This window comes from Kogia breviceps, chromosome 10, assembly GCF_026419965.1.
Source record: "Kogia breviceps isolate mKogBre1 chromosome 10, mKogBre1 haplotype 1, whole genome shotgun sequence".
NCBI lineage: Eukaryota > Metazoa > Chordata > Mammalia > Artiodactyla > Physeteridae > Kogia > Kogia breviceps.
Genome location: NC_081319.1, coordinates 1001683 through 1019480, shown reverse-complemented (window position 1 = coordinate 1019480; position 17798 = coordinate 1001683). Strand labels below are relative to the sequence as shown.

The 17798-nt window shown below is 57.5% G+C and overlaps 1 long non-coding RNA gene across 2 annotated transcripts; it reads left to right on the top strand.

Moving 5' to 3' along the window:
* Window positions 1-425: 425 nt before the first annotated feature.
* On the top strand, window positions 426-4903 carry LOC136794904 (uncharacterized). Of its 2 annotated transcripts, none has more exons than XR_010842370.1 (4): window positions 426-1145; window positions 1719-1833; window positions 2098-3266; window positions 3760-4882. It is a non-coding gene; the product is annotated as an uncharacterized lncRNA (long non-coding RNA). The 2 variants fall into 2 exon arrangements; XR_010842369.1 differs by having other exon boundaries at window positions 594-1145; window positions 2094-3266; window positions 3760-4903.
* The last annotated feature ends 12895 nt before the right edge of the window (window positions 4904-17798 follow it).

Here is a 17798-nt window from a genome sequence, read left to right as displayed (position 1 = left end):
CAAACCCACACAAAAGCAGAGAGAATAGGATAATGAGCCCATGTGTCATCCCCCAGCTTCAACACTTATCAGCTCACAGACAACAGTGTTTCACGTCCCCCACCACGCACACACACACGCTCGCACACACGCTGGCGCACACACGGGCGCACACGCGTACACGCGCACATGCACTTTTTTTCTGTATTGTAGAGTGAATCCCAGACACCATTTCACTTTGCCCATAAATACTTCAATCTGCATCCCTAGCAAATAAGGATTTTTAAAAATCGAATCATAATATCATCATATCCCATAATAATTGTTTAGTATCTTTTTTATTCATTGCCCGTGTTCAAATTTTTCCCTATGTTTTAGATAACTTTAGAAATCAGTTTGTCGGAAGCAGGGTGCAAACAAGGGAAAGGCACTGCGTTTGGTCGCTGTGCTTTTGTCTCTCGTATTGTGTAATGGCTCCCCCCCTTCCTTCTTCACTGAGGCATTTAAAATAACGCCCCCCAAATGGGAAGCCGTCAACGGGCCCAGGGCCAGGGCCACTTAGGCAGCGTGTGGTGCATCTGCCTGGGCGCCCAGGGCCCCCGCCGTCCGGACGGCAGCGGCTGAACATAACCAGGAGCAGCTGGCGGCCGGCTCGCCCAGTCCTGCCACCCGCGGTGGCTTGGCTGCTGGCTTTGGCTGTGCCCTTAGCCACCCGCCCTCGGACCTGGCAGCGCAGCCTGGCCCTTCACTCGTGGCATGTTTGGAGCCGGTCCCGCTTCTGGAGGTCCCTGCCGGCCGCAGCAGCTGTAGGTAGGAAGCACCACGCTGCCGCCCTCCGCGACAGCGCTCGGCCCTCCGGGAGAGGTCTGCACGGGCGCTCACGGGAGGTCAGCACCCTACCCTGCCATGGCCCCGCCAGGCCCACGCCCATGCCCACACATGCTGTGGCTGCAGCGGAGGAAAATGGAAATGCCCGCTGAACGAATACGTGAAAGCGAGCGTTCTGATGTGGACGCGACTGCGGCCGTGTACTCTCCTGTGGATTCAGAGGAACGACGCACACCCCCCATCCTTCGATTCTCAGCCAAGTCCACCTGTTAGAGAAGGGGATTGGCCTTGGTTGCTTGGTTGCCATGGGAACGCTCTCCCACCAGGGAAACAGACAGGTACGGGCGCGTGGGGGGAGGGTGGGCCCAACCCCCAACCCCACGAGCCTTTCTCTCCCAGCCTGGAAAGCCGAGGAAGGCGGCCAGTTAGTGAAGGGGCGGGCTGCCCGGCGTGTCCCGATCTCGGCGGCTGCCGTAAATGTAGGTTTTGTTATTATTCAGGGGCCAACGGATCGTGATGATCGCCACTGAAAAGACAACTGGCTACACTCACAGGCCTCAAGAGGAGGGGGCAGGGGGCACGTCGTGCCACGGGAGCCACACGGAGAAGCAGCGGGGCCCGTCAGGGGCTGGGGGGCCGGGAGCGCGGGCACAGCCTCTACTGAGGTTTTCCCAGGAAGGAAGAGGCGAGGCAGGCGAGCAGGCTTGGGACTGGCTGCTTTGAACAATTTCAGGCCTCTGGGCCCGGGGCTGTTCCGCGTGGCCCGGCACCTGGCCGTGGTGAGGGGTGATCAGGGCCGGGGACAGTGGCCCCGTGTGTGAGAGCCCCGTGGAGGAGGTGGGACGTGTGAGCTCTGGATGGGATGGTTTTTATGGGAGAAGCACGTTCAGGGACGAGTCATCTGTCCCCAGGAACCGGCTTCCCCGGGAGGGGCAGGGGCGGTCCCTCCAGAGTCGGCACGGCCCCAAGATGCCAGAACATCAGAAAGTAAAAGGCACGGTTAATACGGGGACTGGCGCCCAAACCGTGAGTTCTCCTTCACCCCGTCCCTCCCTCTCCCCCTTCACCCATCTGCTCTCATCTCTGACTCATCCACTCCTCTCCCCACGGCCCCCAGCCTGTGCCCAGCGTCCTCAGCTCTCCCCCGACAACAGCCCGTGTCCCCCACCCCCACCCACCGTCACTCACGGCCCGGGGCCCTCGCTGTCCCCCCCACGGCTCCTCTGCAGTTGGCTTGGCCACCCCGCCCCCGTGACCGGTGGACCCTTTCTCTACCCCCCTTGAAGCCAGGCGGGCTCCAGGACCGCTCTGGACCGTGGGATGTGGCAGAAGGGATGCTGGACGTGCCCCCCGGAACCCCCGTGCGCTGCTGGTGGGGACGTAAAATGGTACAGCTTCGGAAAACGGTACGAAGGGTCTTCAAACCCAGCAGTTCCGCTTCCGGATATTTACCCAGAGGAACTGAAAGCAGGGACTCCGATATACTTGTATGACCACATTCCGTGCAGCACTATTCACAAAAAGGAGGAAGCAACCCAAGCGTCCATCAACACGTAAATGAATAAGCAAACCATGGTCTACACGGACGATGGACTATTATTCAGACTTAAAAGGGAGGAAAACTCTGACATAGAGGCTGAAACACGGAGGAACCTTGAGGACATTATGCTCAGTGCAATAAGCCGGTCACGAAAGGACAAACGCTGTGTGATCAACTCCCGTGAGGCCCCAGAGGAGCCAAATCCGTGGAGACGGAGAGCAGGCGGCGGGGCCAGGGGCTGGGGGAGACGGGGAGCGAGTGTTGACGGGGACAGGGGGTCAGCTTCCCAAGGCAGAAGGAGTTACGGCGACGGACAGCGGTGGTGATGGTCACACAGCGACGTGAACGCACTTACTACCACCGAACGACACGCTTTGGAAATGGTTACAACGGTAACTTGTGCGTTACGTACGTTCTATCACAGTAAAAAGTGCAAAACAACACCGTCGCTTGCTCAGCGAGCTCTTCCACACCGCTGTGCCTAGACTCTGTCCTTTTTTCCAGGCCTCTGTAACCACTTACTGGGCACACACTCTGCACCAGGCGCTGTGTCGAACGAGAGGGGTAAAATGCCCGAGGCCCCAGCCCTGGGCCGACATGCCGAGGACGGAGACGGGCACCAGGCTCTGCAGACGCCCCAAGGCCACGGGGGGGGGGGCGGTGTGTCCTCGCTGCACCTCTCACGAGCGGGCGTGCCCCACCTCCGCACCTCCTCGGGAGTTAGGCGAGACCCCACCTAGCCCCACCTTCTCTGCTGAGCTGTCATCCGGCAGACGCGCTGCGACTGACACTGACGCTTTGGCTAAACACCCAGTGAATCAATCGGCCCGTCCTCTCCCTCCTACAGGGTTAAGCCCTGCATCTCTCCCGCCTTGTCGCCTAACTGCAGGGATGGGGCCGGGCCCGGGGCGTCGCACGGGTGAGTGCTGGCGGGCTCTCCGGGTGGACAGGGAGGAACCAGGGCTCCGCCCCGGCAGATGTGGGGCTTTGGGGACAGAACTGAGGCGCAGAGAACAAGCCCCCCCCCCCGTCCCCAGCTGGTGCTTCTGCAACGGGAAGCAAAGCAGAAGCCACAGAAAGACATCCCTGTCAGCGCTGCCTGTGGTTAATTAAGCCAGAAATAAAAGTGAAAGACACCGCCGGCTTGGAAGGGGGGCAGGAGAGGGACCAGCCCCCGGGGGGCAAGGGAGGTGGGCGCGGGGCAGAGCAGAGCCCTCTGCAGGGCACGGGACCTGCCGGATGCAGTGGGTTAGGTCAGCTTAGGGCACTCCCACAGCTGGGGTCCAGAGGGTTCTTCCAGGGAGGGAGAGGGTGGGCCAGGGTGGGGGCCAGTCGCTCATAACTCCTCCAACAATTTGAAGTTTTATCTGTGTTACTTTGATAATAATGTCAAAGGTTTTAAACTATTTTAGCAGGTCACGATGAAGGAAGGCTTAAGGACTTAGTTTGGAGTTTTACGTCTACGGAGCCCTGTCTCCCCCCGGGCCCTCGCCTCCTTTCCCGCTCAGCCCTCAGGAACCCCAGGTGATGGAGCAGGCTGAGGCTGGGACCGAGCCGGCTGGGACGGCACCCCGGCGCGAGGGGAGGCCGTGCTTGCCCTGGAGGGGCCCGGCGTTCCCGTGATGCCGGCCCCGAGGGGCAGGGCCTCGCGTCTGGTCCCCGTGGTCCCCGGCCCTCAGGGCAGCGCACGGGTGTGAAACGGAACAAGCGGAGAGGAGGGTCGCCCACCTGAACCCTGCTGTGCTCAGGGCCCGTCCACTCCTCCGCAGAGACGAACGTACTGACCCTGCCCGCCCGCCCGCCGCGAGCTTCCTGCTCCCCACCTTCTCCCACGCCTGCCGTCAGGGCCACACAATTTACTGCTGTAATTACAGGCTGTCTTCCCAAGTTTCCTTTGTAAAAGCCGTGCCCTCCCCAGGGAGGGAGCGTGTCTTTAGGACAGGACGCTCCTCTCCCCTCTCTTGTGCCTGACACAAAGCACGAGGCCAGGACTCGGAATGGACTGTCCACAGGGCAAGGGCATCCTGAAGGGCCCCAGGGCCACTGAACAGCTCGGCGGCTCCACTGCTGGGTTAGCACCTATCAGTGAGGTCTCTGCCAGTGGCAGGACTGGGAATTCTCAGCACTGTGGAATGGACAGCTCCATGGCGGCTGCCCTCGATGCCCGCCCCCCGTGTCCCACCCCCAGTCCAGGCCTGGGCAGGGGTCAGCTCGTCAGAGAGAGGGACCAGGCCCCTAGCAAGGGAAACCAAGATAAAGAAAACCCAGGCTTGGGATTCTCTGGTGGCGCAGTGGTTAAGAATCCGCCTGCCAAGGCAAGGGACACGGGTTCGAGCCCTGGTCCGGGAAGATCCCACATGCCGCGGAGCAACTAAGCCCGTGAGCCACAACTGCTGAGCCTGCGAGCCACAACCACTGAAGCCTGCGCACCTAGAGCCCGTGCTCTGCAACGAGAAGCCCATGCATTGCAATGAAGACTAGCCCCGACTCACCGCAACTGGGGAAAGCCTACGCGCAGCAACAAAGACCCAGCAGCGCAGCCAAAAATAACTAACTAACTAAATAAATAAATAAAATAAGTAAATTTATTTTTTTAAAAAAAGAAAGAAATAGAAAACCCAGGCCATGTTAGACTCCACTCTCAAACAGTTGTGTCCAGCAGAAATAGAATTTTCTAGCAGCCACATTAAAAAATGGAACATGGAACAGGTGAAATTAGTTTTAATAATATACATATATTGAAAATATTATCATCCTAACATGCTGTTGGCACAAGAATTACTAATGAGCTATATACTACTTTCTTTTTCTTTTTTCTTTTCTTTGTACTATGTCTTCAAAACCTGGTGTGTCTGTTACACTGACGGCACATCCCAGTTCAGACAAGACCTGTATCAAGACGTGCACCAGTGGCGGGGGCAGTGGGTGGGGTGGGCAGGAGATGGAGGTCAGCAGGCTGGGTCCGTAGGGCCTCATGGGCCAGGGAGGGACTCCTGGCTCCACTGTGAACGAGACGGGAAACCACGGGCGGGTCCTGAGCAGCGGGCAGTGCGGCTGCTGAGCGGGCGGTCACCGGGAGGCAGCGTTCTCTGCACCGGCACCGGGCACCGTGGCCTGGGAAGTCTGCTGGGTGATTCCCAGCACAGCGGGACCTAGTCTGTGCTTTCTAAGTAAAGGGATGCCTCCTCATAGCTGCCAGACACGCAAGGTAGAAATTCAAGCTGCAGTGACTGTGACCACAGCAAATATTTCCTGAGGAGCAGCTGTGTGCTCTGCCAACATTGTTTCATGCAGTCCTGGGAACAGCCCTGCTCTTATCCCCACTTCACGGATGGGGGGAGGGCGGGGAAGAGCCTCGCGCAGGCTGGGACGTGCCGAGCCCCGGTGGACAGCCCATCTCCCCCGTGAGTCTCTCCTGGGGGACCACCTCTGCGCACAGGACGGCGCACCCGCACCCTTCTCTGGGTCTGTCCCACGGGAAGGGAGGCTGGCATTCACACCAGTCTGCCCCCAACCCTGTAAGTGAGAAAACCGGGGTTCACACAGAAAGGCTGCCCACGCAGGGTGCAGAGCGGGGGCTGGGGGCCGGGCCCTGGCAGCCCCCACTTCCCCAGCAGAGTGGCCAGCCTCCCACCACAGCCAGCTGCGGCCCCCCAGCCCCTCCCCCTGCCCTGCCTCCAGTTCATTTTTTCCTTTTCGGGCATTAAGCACAGAAGTATTAAAAGGGATTGTTGAGGCCAGTTAATTAGCTCAGAAGAGGCCTCCTCGGCAGCCCAGGTCACAGCCGTGCACCTCTCTTTATTAGCCGAATTGACGCAGACAGCAGGGCCCAGATGGGAATAAATGGAATCCGACGGCAAAGAGGCTCTCGTGCGAGAGCTGTTCACGGGAGAGAGCAGGCCTCACACGTCACTCGCCGGCTTTTTTATAACCCCTCCTCCTGCTGCTGTCCGTTGCTCGCAGACGCCCACTCTTGGAGCCCCCGTCGCGGGAGCAGCTGGTCCCAGGAGAGCCCCACCTGTGCCCTCAAGTCCAGCCTTGGGTTGCAGGGCAGCCCCCATCTCTGAAGGACATGCTCTCCGGGCGGGGGGAGGCCCCACCACAAGGCCAGAGTTCCTGGCTGTTCCCTCCGCCCCGCCCCGCCCCGTCCCAACTAAGGCTGCAGAGACCCAGAGCCCAAGGCCCAGTGTTCCCTGCCCTTGGGGGAGGCGCCCGGCTTTGGCACCTGCCCCCCACCTTGTCCCGCCAGCACCGTGCTCAGCACGCGTCTCGGTCCCCACCTGCACGATGGGCGGTAGAACTAGGGCTCTAAGGGCAAGAGGCTCATCCAGGCGGCAGAGCGGGAAGAGCGGAGCAGGGAACCAAACGACCTGTGCTCTGGGCCTGCCTCTCCGCTAACAGCCCGGGTGGGGGGCGCGGTCACCCCACGCTGCGGAGGGGAAAGCGCAGAGCGGGCCTTTCAGCACCTCGGACAGGGCCGGGCCCGGCCCCGCCGCGGAGACTCCACCAAGCGCAGCAGAGCCCGGCTGTCAGGACGGCAGGCAGCCAGCGGAGGACAGCGGCCCTCCCCGCTCACATACACACTGCTCCGGCCATGTCCACGTCCCCGCTCTTCTGGAATGTGCCGGCGGGCTCCCGCCTCGGAGCCTCTGTTCTGCTGGTCCCCTCTTCCCAAGGGCCTTGCCCGGCTGGCTCTTCCTCGTCACGCGGGTCTCAGCCCTTGGTCACCTCCTATGAGAAGCCCTCCCTGACTGCCCGAGAGTAGACACACAGCCCACGCTGGCGGCTGACACACTCTCCTGCTGACTTTCCCCGAGTTCTCTCTGGAACGATCTCACCCCAGAAGGCGGGCCCCCGTCTGCCCGTTCTCGGCCGTGTGCCCGGGCCCGGCAGTAGCCGGGTGGCAGTAGCCACAGTGTGAATGCCGAGCACGTGGGTCTACGTCCACGTGCAAACTGAGGGGATTTAACCCACTGAATGAACACAGGGCCTCGGGAGACAGGTCCTGCTGCTGCTCTACGGACTGGGGAGCGAGGGCTCTGCAAGGGCCACGGTGTCCCCGGTGCCTCTCAGCCAGCTGTCAGCCCAGAACCTGTGCCCTGGCCCCTGCTCTGTCCTCCCCCAGCTCAGACCTCCACAGGCCTGATGGCCAGAGGGGACTTCAGGCAGATGGCCTAAGAAAACATTCCAGAGATCCCAGCAAAGTTCAAGAGGGCAAACCAAGGAGTTTTATGCCCCCTGGGAAAATGGAGGGCTCTCCGTGATCGACAGCAGGGAATCCGCCTCCGGCCTCTCCAGTCCCTCCTCTCGCCTCTTCATGCTAACCCCCAACCCTCTGCTGTTACTGGAAGGCATCCTGCCCTCCACGTGCTGTTCCCTCAGCTGTGCCATCCCCCCCTTTTTATACCGGTGAACTCCTACTCAACCTTCAAGGCCCAACTCCACCTACCCGCCATCTTCCCACCCCTTCCCCCCAAACGCGGACTCTGCCTTCCACCGTGGGGCTGGAACATGCTGGATATTCATCTCCCGGCCTCCACGGCAGCTGAGGGGGACACAGGCCAGTCCTGGGGGTGGAGACCTCTGGCGAGTGTGCCCTCCCCATAACAGAGCCTCAAGGGAAGGCGGGCCCCTGCACCCGGCCTACGGCTCTCGGCCGGGCACAGAGGCATCTGAGGGCTGTGCTGGCAGTGCCTGTGACCGTCCCACACACCTCAGCGTGAGCCGCCTGCCCCCACCCCCGCCACTCCTCCCCACAGACGCCAACATGGGGGGACTGCCCAGGGGTGGGCACGGCAAGGGAAGCTGTGCAACCTCAGAAACCGCCAGGCGTCGACGCTGTGCTGTGCACCGGGCCGGGGGTTAACGGCTCACACGCTCAGCTTGCATCTCGCTCATCCCCGAGAAGCGTTTCCTCGGAGCGTTTACAATCCACCTGGAAACCGGTGGCGAAGAACCCGCTCCCCACATCTTCCAACCAGCTTCCCACGGAAGTCAGAGCCAAGGACACAGGGCAGGTGGAGCAGGAACTGACGCGGGGCTGGAAGGCTTTCTGCGCCCCCGCAAGAGGGGCGGCGGCTGCCCTGAGGACAAGAGCATCCTGATTGCCTCAACGGGGGCTGCATTTTGGATGATGGTTTGGTTGAGACAGAAGAGAGGAGTTTGCCCGGCTCAGCTGCGGACAAGGGGCAGACCCACAGCAGCAGGCAAACGGGGGCCACTTTTTACAGGACGTGGCCCGTCCCCAGTCCGCCACGAGGGGGGTGGGGGAGGGGAAGCCAGGAGAGCACGGAGCTGGCGGGGGGGGGGTGCCTTCGTCCCTCTGGCGGAGGGAACACTGGGGAACCACTTAGAACCCTGCACTGTTCTCACTCCCGCGACCCTGAAACTCATTCCCACACCCCAGAAAGTTATGCGCCCCAGAAAACGTGTGTGAGGACGCTCCCAGCAGCATTTTGTTCTCGAGCAGAAAAAAATTCCTGGAAGCAATCCATACGTCTACTCACAATAGAGCGCACAGGGAGACAGGGCACATTCAGACAATGGGATTCCAGACGACACTGAAAATGACTGAGCTCTGGGTACACACGTCACTGTCAATGACTCTCAGAAACAATGTCATCCAAGAGAACCAAGTCACAGAAGAGTGCGCAGGTCCAATTCCATTTACATAAAGTTAAAAAAAAAAAGGCAGCCAGAAAGCCTAAGCAACATGCTGTCTGGGCGCGCACACGGGGGTAAAGCTGCACGGTGCCTGGAGGGGGTTAACACAAACTGGACAACGGTCGTCACGGCTTGGGGGGTGGGAGGTGTGATGGGGAGGGCACACGGAGGCCCCCCAAATCTGGAAACGTTCTGTTCATTACAGGCTCATTTACTGATCTACATCACACACCTGCACTTTACACAATTTTGAACGTGTGACATGCTCCACGATAAAATCTTTTTAAGACAAAAACGTAAAATCCGGGGGCGGTTTAAGGGAGAGTCAACAGCAGAGAAGAGGAGACGGGGCCCGCCAGGCAGACGCACACACGCAGACACAGCTGGCAGCCAGAGCGGCTGAGCCAGGCCCGGCCCTCTTCTCCTGCCCCTCTCTGCCCGCCGCCTCCCAGGCCGCTACCCCCCCCACCCCCACCGCGACTCAGTGGCGACCTGCGACCCCGCGTCTGGCCCCAAGCCCCACAGTCACCGTCCCCTCCCCTGCTGCTGCCGCCGCCTGCTCCCTGCCAGGGCCCTGTGTGAACTCCTGCAGTGCCCTGCACCTTCTCCGGCGTGACACCACCCTGGCCGGGCCCGCACCCCACTCACACCCGGCCAGCACCCCGGCGAACGCACACTCAGTGGTACGGAAGGAATGCCTTCGGCCTTCCTCACGGCACTTTGCCGACGGCTGGTGTCACAGAAGGTGAGACAGCTCTCCCGGGAGCCCCAGCAAGTTACACTGGTGGTGCCTCGGAAGCCACGCGACCCACAGACCACGCGCCTGGACGGGGGGGGCGGGACTGGAGCCTCCCGCAGCGCCCCTTTCAGAGTCACAGGCCCAGCAACGAGGGGAGTCTTTAGAAGACCGGGCTGAAGGCGGGAGGCCCAGAGCCGCCCCCCAAGCTCAGCCAGCCACCCCTGGGCCCCCAGAACCTGGGTCACTCTCGCTACTGCCCTCCCCTCTGCCAGCGCCTGTCCACGGCCCTCAGGCTGCAGGCAGAGGAGCCAGGCTGGCAGGGTCTGGGTCACAGTCACGTGGTGACACGGGACATGAGTGTGGCCCAGCCAGCCTCAGGCTGCCTCTGCTCTGCACCAGACCAGCATGCGGCCCAGGCTGGGACCCGGGGAACAGGCAGGAGGAGAACACTGGCTGGTGCACACCCTCCGGGGAGGGGGCAGCTGCCAGCCCAAGGCACCCCGACTCCACTCGGCCGCCGGCTGCCCCCACGCGGCCCGAAGCTCCTGTCAAGGTGGCCCTGCAGGCTGGTCAGCCTCCCATCCCAGGATGCCCTGGTCAAGGGACCACTGGGGACTGGCCACTGGGAGGAGGGCCCGTCCCAGCGTCCAGGGCCCGTGGTGCCAGGCTGAACGCCACCGTGTGTGACACAGCCCACGCCCTCTCAGGGGCTGAGCCCCACCCCAGCCCCCTCCAGGGCCGGGGGCGGCAGCTTCTCCCGCTTGCCTGCTTCTGTGAGCACCTGCCCAGCACCCAGTGACCCCGACACTGGAAAAATTACCGAATTACAACAGGCTTAGGTCCACAGATCCGAAGGCACTGCTTGACTAGAGACGTTACGAGTGTGTGACCCTCGTCACCGCGGCCCGGACCAACACTTAAAGAGAACGCTTCTGTGCCCCGTGTGCTCCAGGCACCACGCCCGCCGCTGCCTTACCTGTCCCGCAGCGCCACGCGCACGGAGTCACCCCGTGTGCTCTTCTGCGCCGTCCTGTGTCTGAGGTTCCTCTGGGTCGCCTGGAGCAGCAGCTCACTCTGTCATTGCTGTGTAGACACCACGGCACCCTGTGTAGACGCCATCGCATTATTAGATCACAATGATCTTCCCCTTTTGCTGCTTTGGAACATCTGGGTTGCTACCACTGGGGGGGCTGTTATGAGTAATGCTGCTGAGAATAATACTGTCCATGTTATTTTGGTGGAAAAAAAAAACCCACTCACGGGCACAGTCCTGTGGGTAGAGACCCATACACGTAGTTTTACAAGGAACGGTCACTTTTCCAAAGCGGCTGCACGATTTCACACTGTCACCAGCCGTGAAAGAGCTCCGGTCCCTCCTCCTCCTCACCAGTAGCTGTCAATCCTTGTTTTTAGGGGCTGAGGTGGAATTCACGTACCATACAATTCACCCTCAGGAAGTACACAGTTCCGTGGCGTTCAGAATAGTCACAACGTTGCGCAGCCCCCGTCACCACCACCACCACCGCGGCCAACGTTTCCATCCCCTTCCAGAAGGAACCCTGCCCAACGCCCGCCCCGCCAGCAGCAACACCAGCTGCCTCCTTCCCCAGCCTGGTCAGCCACTCGTCCCTCTGTCTCAGTCCTGGATATTTTACACAAATGTGGTCTTTCTTTTCTTATTTTTTATAAATTTATTATTTATTTACTTTTTGGCCATGTTGGGTCTTCGTGGCTGCTGCACGCGGGCTTTCTCCAGTTGTGGCGAGCGGGGGGGGGGCTACTCTTCATTGCGGTGCACGGGCTTCTCATCGTGGTGGCGTCTCTTACTGCAGAGCACCGGCTCTAGGCACACGGGCTTAGCTGCTCTGTGGCGTGTGGGATCCTCCCAGACCAGGGCTCGAACCCGTGTCCCCCGTGTTGGCAGGCAGATTCTTAACCACTGTGCCGCCAGGGAAGCCCCACAAACGTGGCCTTTCTTGATCGACTTCTTTCGCTTAGTGTCTGTAGGTCTGCTGGTGCTGTAGCACAAATCGGTGCTGATTTCTTTCTATAGCTGCACGATATTCCATTGTACAGATTTACCACACTCTGTCCATTTGTAAGTTGATGGACATTTTTTTGGGGGGGGCCACGCCGTGTGGCATGCGGGATCTAAGTTCCCTGACCAGGGGTCGAACCCACGCTCCCTGCACTGGGAGCACGGAGTCTTAACCACTGGCCCTCCAGGGAAGGCCCCAAGTTGAGGTACACTTGGGTTGTTCCCACTTCTTGGCTGTAATGAATGACGCTGCTATAAACATTCATGTACAAGTCTGTGTGACATCTGTTCTCAGTTCTCTCAAGTGTTGTTACATGTCTTGGAGTGGAAATGCTGGCTTGTAGAGTGACTCTAAGTTTAACTTCTTGAAGATTGAAAACCACCAGTCTGTTCTCCACAGCAGCTGCACCATTTTCCATTCCCACCAGCAGCTACGGAGGTTCTGATTTCTCCACATTTCCACCAACACTTGTTATTTTTTATCTTTTCAACTATAGTCATCATAGTGAGTATGAAGAGGTATTTCACGGTGGTTTTGATTTGCATTTCCCTGACGGCTAATTATGTGAGCATGTTTTCATGTGCTTATTAGCCATGTGTATATCTCTTTTGAAGAAATGTCTATTCAAGTCCTTTGCCCATTTTAAAATTGAGTTATTTGTACTTTTTTTTACTGTTGAGTCATAAGAATTTAAAAAATATATTTTAGGGGCTTTCCTGGTGGTGCAGTTGTTGGGAGTCCGCCTGCCGATGCAGGGGACGCGGGTTCGTGCCCCGGTCCGGGAAGATTCCACACACCGCGGAGCGGCCGGGCCCGTGAGCCGTGGCCGCCGAGCCTGCGCGTCCGGAGCCTGTGCTCCACAGCGGGAGAGGCCACGGCGGTGAGAGGCGCTCGTACCAAAATACATATATATATATGTTTTAGATACTTGTTCCTTATAAGATATATGATTTGAAAATATTTTCTCCTACTATGCGGGTTGTCTTTCCACTTTCTTTATAATGTCCTTTGAAGCACAAAAGTTTTAAATTTCAATGAAAGCAAATTTATCTGCTTTTTTGACTGGTTGTTTTTGCTTTAGGTGTCATATATAAAAAACCACTGTCAAATCTAAGGTCACAAAGATTTACACCTATGTTTTCTTCTATTTTCATAGTTTCAGCCCTTACATTTAGATCTTTGATGCACTTTGAGATACTTTTTGTACGTGCTGTGAAGTAGGGGTCCAGCTTCATTGTATTGCACGTGGACCTCCCATTGTCCCAGGATAGTTTGGGAAAAGATGGACTTGCACCTCCATTGACAGTTGGTTGTAGATGTAAGGATTAATTTCTGGACTTTCAATTCCAGTCTATACATCTGTCCTTATGCCAGCGCCACACTGTCTTGATTACTGTAGCTTTGTAGTAAGTTTTGAAACTGGGAAGTGTGAGCCTTCCAACATTTTCTTTCTCAAGATTGTTTTGGCTATTACGGGTCTCTTGCATTTCCATAAGAGCTTGTGGTGGTTAATTTTATGCATCAACTTGACTAGCTACGGTAGCCATGGTACCCGGGTTTTGGCCAAACACCAGACTAGATGTTGCTGTGAAGGTGTTTCTTAGACGTGGTGAACATTCAAATCAGTAGGCTTTGAGCAAAGTGGATGACCCTCCATAATGTGGGTGGGTCTCATCCAAGGGGTTTAAGGCCTCAAGGAAAAAAGATGGAGGGAGGTCCCCTGAGGAAGAAGGAAGTCTGTTTCCAGATGTCTCTGGACTCCACGTACAACATCAGTTCTTCTCTGGGTCTCCAGCCTGAGGGCCTGCCCTGCGGAAGGCAGACTTGCTAGCCCCCATGATCGCATGAGCCAATTCCCTAAAATAAATCTCTAGATAGATAAACAAACAGATAGATAGGTAGCTATCCACCCTGCTGTTTCTATTGCTCTGGAGAACCCAGACTAATACAGAATTTTAGGACCAGCTTGTAAACTTCTTCAAAAAAGGCAGCTAGGATTTTCATAGGGACTATGAACAATTTAGGGGGGACTGACATCTGAACAATATTAAATCTTCCAATCCATGAACATGGGTTGTCTTTCCATTTATTTTGGTCTTTTAAAACTTCTTTCAACAATGTTTTGTAGTTTTCAGTGTACAGGACTTGCACTTCTTTAAATTTATTCCTAAGCATTTTATTCTTTTTGATGCTACTGTAAACAAGTTGTTTTCCTAATTTCATTTTGGACCGCTCACTGCTAGTGAAGAAAAATACATTTGATCTTGTATCCTGTAACCTTGCTGAACTTCTTTTTTAGCTCTAATAGTCATTTTGGGCATTCCTTGGGGTTTTCTATACGCAAGACCATGTTGTCTACGAATAGGAATTGTTTTACTTTTTTCTTTACAAACTAGATGCCTTTTATTGTTTTTCTTGCCTAATTTCCCTGGCTAGAACCTCCAACACAAAGCTGAATAGAAGTGGTGAGAGCAGACAAATACATCCTTTTAGTAATTCTAACCATCCTCCTGGGGGGTGTGGCACTATCTCAGTTTTAATTTACATTTCCTTGATGCCTATTACATTTTGTTCCACTTCCCCATCAGATAAAAAATTGGAGCATATGCACATCAGTATACGCACACCAGTATAGGTTCTAATGTCTATGTAACGTCTGGTTTAGGGTTGCTTTTTCTGAGGCAATTCTAGTGTTATCCTCCTGCACCCGCATGGCCTGTCGGGGTGCTCCCAGGGTGGATGCACCCCTCTCTGGGGCCTCTCACTGGTACTGTGCCAATGGCATGGCCCACCGGGACCCTTCCTGAGGGACGCGGAACCATCTCACCCCTGTCACGTGGGCTGCCCTCGCGAGGTGGGTGGCCGCATGGACTTGGGTTGCTCAGGCCAGGGTCCAGCCACAGCCACTCACCAGGCTCCTTAGCTGGAAGGCAGGACGAAGAATGCTGCCCACCCCCGAAATGGTTCCTGCCACGCAGCTCGGTGGGGAGGACAAAACGGGTGAGCCCGTATCAAGTGCTCAGAGTGGCACCAGGCACAGAGCAAACGCTCAGGGGCAGCTGGATCGTGATGGCCGGTGACGGAGCGCGTGACGGGAGCAGCGGCGACTTCGTGCTGATTATAAGATGCGTGGAAGTTCCCTGAAATCTCTGCTTGGTCCAAGCATGAACGATGGGGTTGGGTGTGCAGCTCACCGTGGAGAAGGCAGGTGGGGGGCAGGGGTCTGTCAGGCCGGCCTGGGCCCCATGCTCCTGGCTCCCACCTGGCCTTCCTGCTGGGAAGGGGATGTGGACCCCAGCTCGAGGCACACGACAGAGCAAGGGGCCCCCTCCCTGACCCTGCCCCCCCCCAAATCGGAGGCCTGAGCAACTCCCAGCACCACTGCAGCCGGGGCTGGGGCAGAACACCGTCCCTGGGAGTTCAGGAACACAGGTGGTCCCGGGAGAGCAGGAGGAACAGAGACCATTTCTAAACCTGGAAGTAATTCACTGTGTTTATTAAGTGGTTACTGTAGGTTAAATAACCAAATACTTGAAGATGATAATCCCCCAAGCCCTCCAGGCTGTGCAGCGGGGCGCGTCTCTGATGCGGTCTCGGCACGCGGCAGCAGCCGGGTAGTGGCCGCAGGAACCTCCGTCTCCATTCTCCCTGACAGCTCTGTGCTCCATGAACAGCCGGAGATGAGTCAAGACATGTTCATTTAAGATGAACAGCTCTCCTGCAGATACAAATCTAAGCCAGTAAGGCTCGTAAGCCCTTACAATAATCAATGATAGCATCTAAACCCCGGGCAGCTTTGCGTAAACCGGAGGCCCCGGGCTCCCGAGAGGAAGAGGCTGGGGTCCCACATGCCGGGCGCTGAGAGCGTGATCAGAAGCCGGAAAACCTGGGGGCCCAGGCACAGAATCACACACCCCCCCCCGAACCATCTCATCTCCTCTGGAACGTGGGCCCTCGGCTCTGAAACCCCGTGAGCTCCTGAGGGTTCTGGGAGGCGGCCGTGGGAAAGAAAGGCCGCCCCACAGGACGGCGACGGAGTTACATGAGGGCACAGGGGCTCAAGGATCTCCAGACTCCTCCCCAAGGTAGAGGCCACATCACCTGCCCAAATCCATCCCACCCTCCCGCCTCCGCGAGCCCCGTACACTCCTCTCCTCCCTGGAACACGTTCCACCCCCGACGCCCCACCCAGCGTATACAGACTCATGCCTCAGCGAGCGAGCAAAGGCCACCTCTCCCGGGAAGCCCTCCTGGACCACCTCACCCCCACCCCGAGCCCCCAGCGCCCTGCCCCCTGACTTTCTCGTCACAACTCATTATCACGGTTTGAAAGCGAGTGTGTAGCTACTGCTGCCCCTGCCCTGGGAGCTCCCGTTCTCACCATCACACCCGGCACCGGGCCCAGGCTGGACAGGGCCGATGCCCAGTGGGTGCTCTCCCTGTGGACACAGAGCCAGTGGGGGCAGAAGGCGGCTTCACTGGGCAGAGGCATCCTGCTGCCCCCCGCCCCCCCGGCCGGCCTGGAGCATCTGTAGACCGTGTCCACTCCTGCCAGCCTCTCTCGGACCCTGGCTTTGCAGGATGTGTTAAGATCTGCTGGAGCGAATTGAGCCTCTTTGCTCTGCTTCTTCAAAATGAACGTCACTATCTGAACTACTGTAGTCTTACACGCAAATTTTAGAACAAGTTTGTTAAGTTCTTTGAAAAATCCCACGGCAGAAACTACCCTGGCAATCCAGTGGTTAAGACTCCACACTCCCAATGCGGGGGGCACAGGTTCGACCCCTGGCTGGGGAACTAAGATCTCGCACGTTGCATGGTGCGGCAAAAAAAAAAAAAGAAGAGCTATTATCCAAAGGACAAGAAGTAACAAAGTTGGCGAGGACGTGGAGAAAAGGGAACCCTCGCGCGTGCACTGTTGGTGGGAATGTGAACTGGCGCGGCCACTGCGGAACAAGTACGCAGCTTGCTCGAAAAATTAAAAATAGAACTACCATATAATCCAGCAATCCCACTTCTGAGTACTTATTCAAAGGAAACAAAACACTAATTCATAAAGACATACGCATCGCTATGTTTACTGCAGCGTTATTTACAATTGCCAAGATATGGAAACAAGCCAAGTGTCCGTCAGTGGACGAATGGATAAAAAAAGATGTGATACGTATGGTAAAAAGTCCTGAGGCAAGTCTGCAATCTCTGTTGGTTGGTTCTGGAAGTTGCACCTCAGGTGTGGAGGGCTGCGCGCACCACGCGCCTCACTTTGCGGCCAATTAGCGTCGTCAGGCCCGAGAAGGTCCCTCCCTTTCGGGTCACTAGTCATTGTCCCCTCCCCCGACACTCAAGGCGACCGGCCTGTGCTCGATGGGTGTGCTCTGTACGGGCGCTTTTAAGGTTTCAAAGTGAGTGCTGCTCTTCCGTGGGTGTTTTAATTTACGTAAACAGTATGATGTTGGAGCCTCACGCCGTGTGTTTTTCCCCACCAACAGCTGGTGTTAGGATCGTTCCATGCTGTCAGGGGACCGGCTTGTCTGTGCGACTCTCTACTAACCACCCCCATCCCCGAAGGACCCTGCAGGCACTTGCCTGCCCACAGGGCGTGAGGTCTCAGGAATGGACGTGGACCAACCGGGAGCGGCTGGCTGGCTCAGGCCATGGGCATGCGCTCGCCCCGACCAGGTGCCATGAGAGCTCCCCCCTGCCGCTGGGCCCACCTGCTTCCCACCTGAGGTCCCTGCAGCCCCCAGCACACAGCCCACATCCGCTGGCTCCCGTTTTTATCGGTTTAGCAGGGGAAACTGACAGGTTCTCCTGTCGTCTGAGCCCGTGTTCCTCTGAGTGGCGATGAGTCTGATTTCCTGTGGTTCCCGACTCGGCCTTTGCCTGTTCTCCTCTTCTGCTCCAGTTGATTTGCAGGACTTTCCCCGCAGACACTATGCGGTCAACGCACATAGCGACCAGCACAGACCCCAGTCCCATCAGGGCAGACGTCGCAAAGATCCTCCCCAAC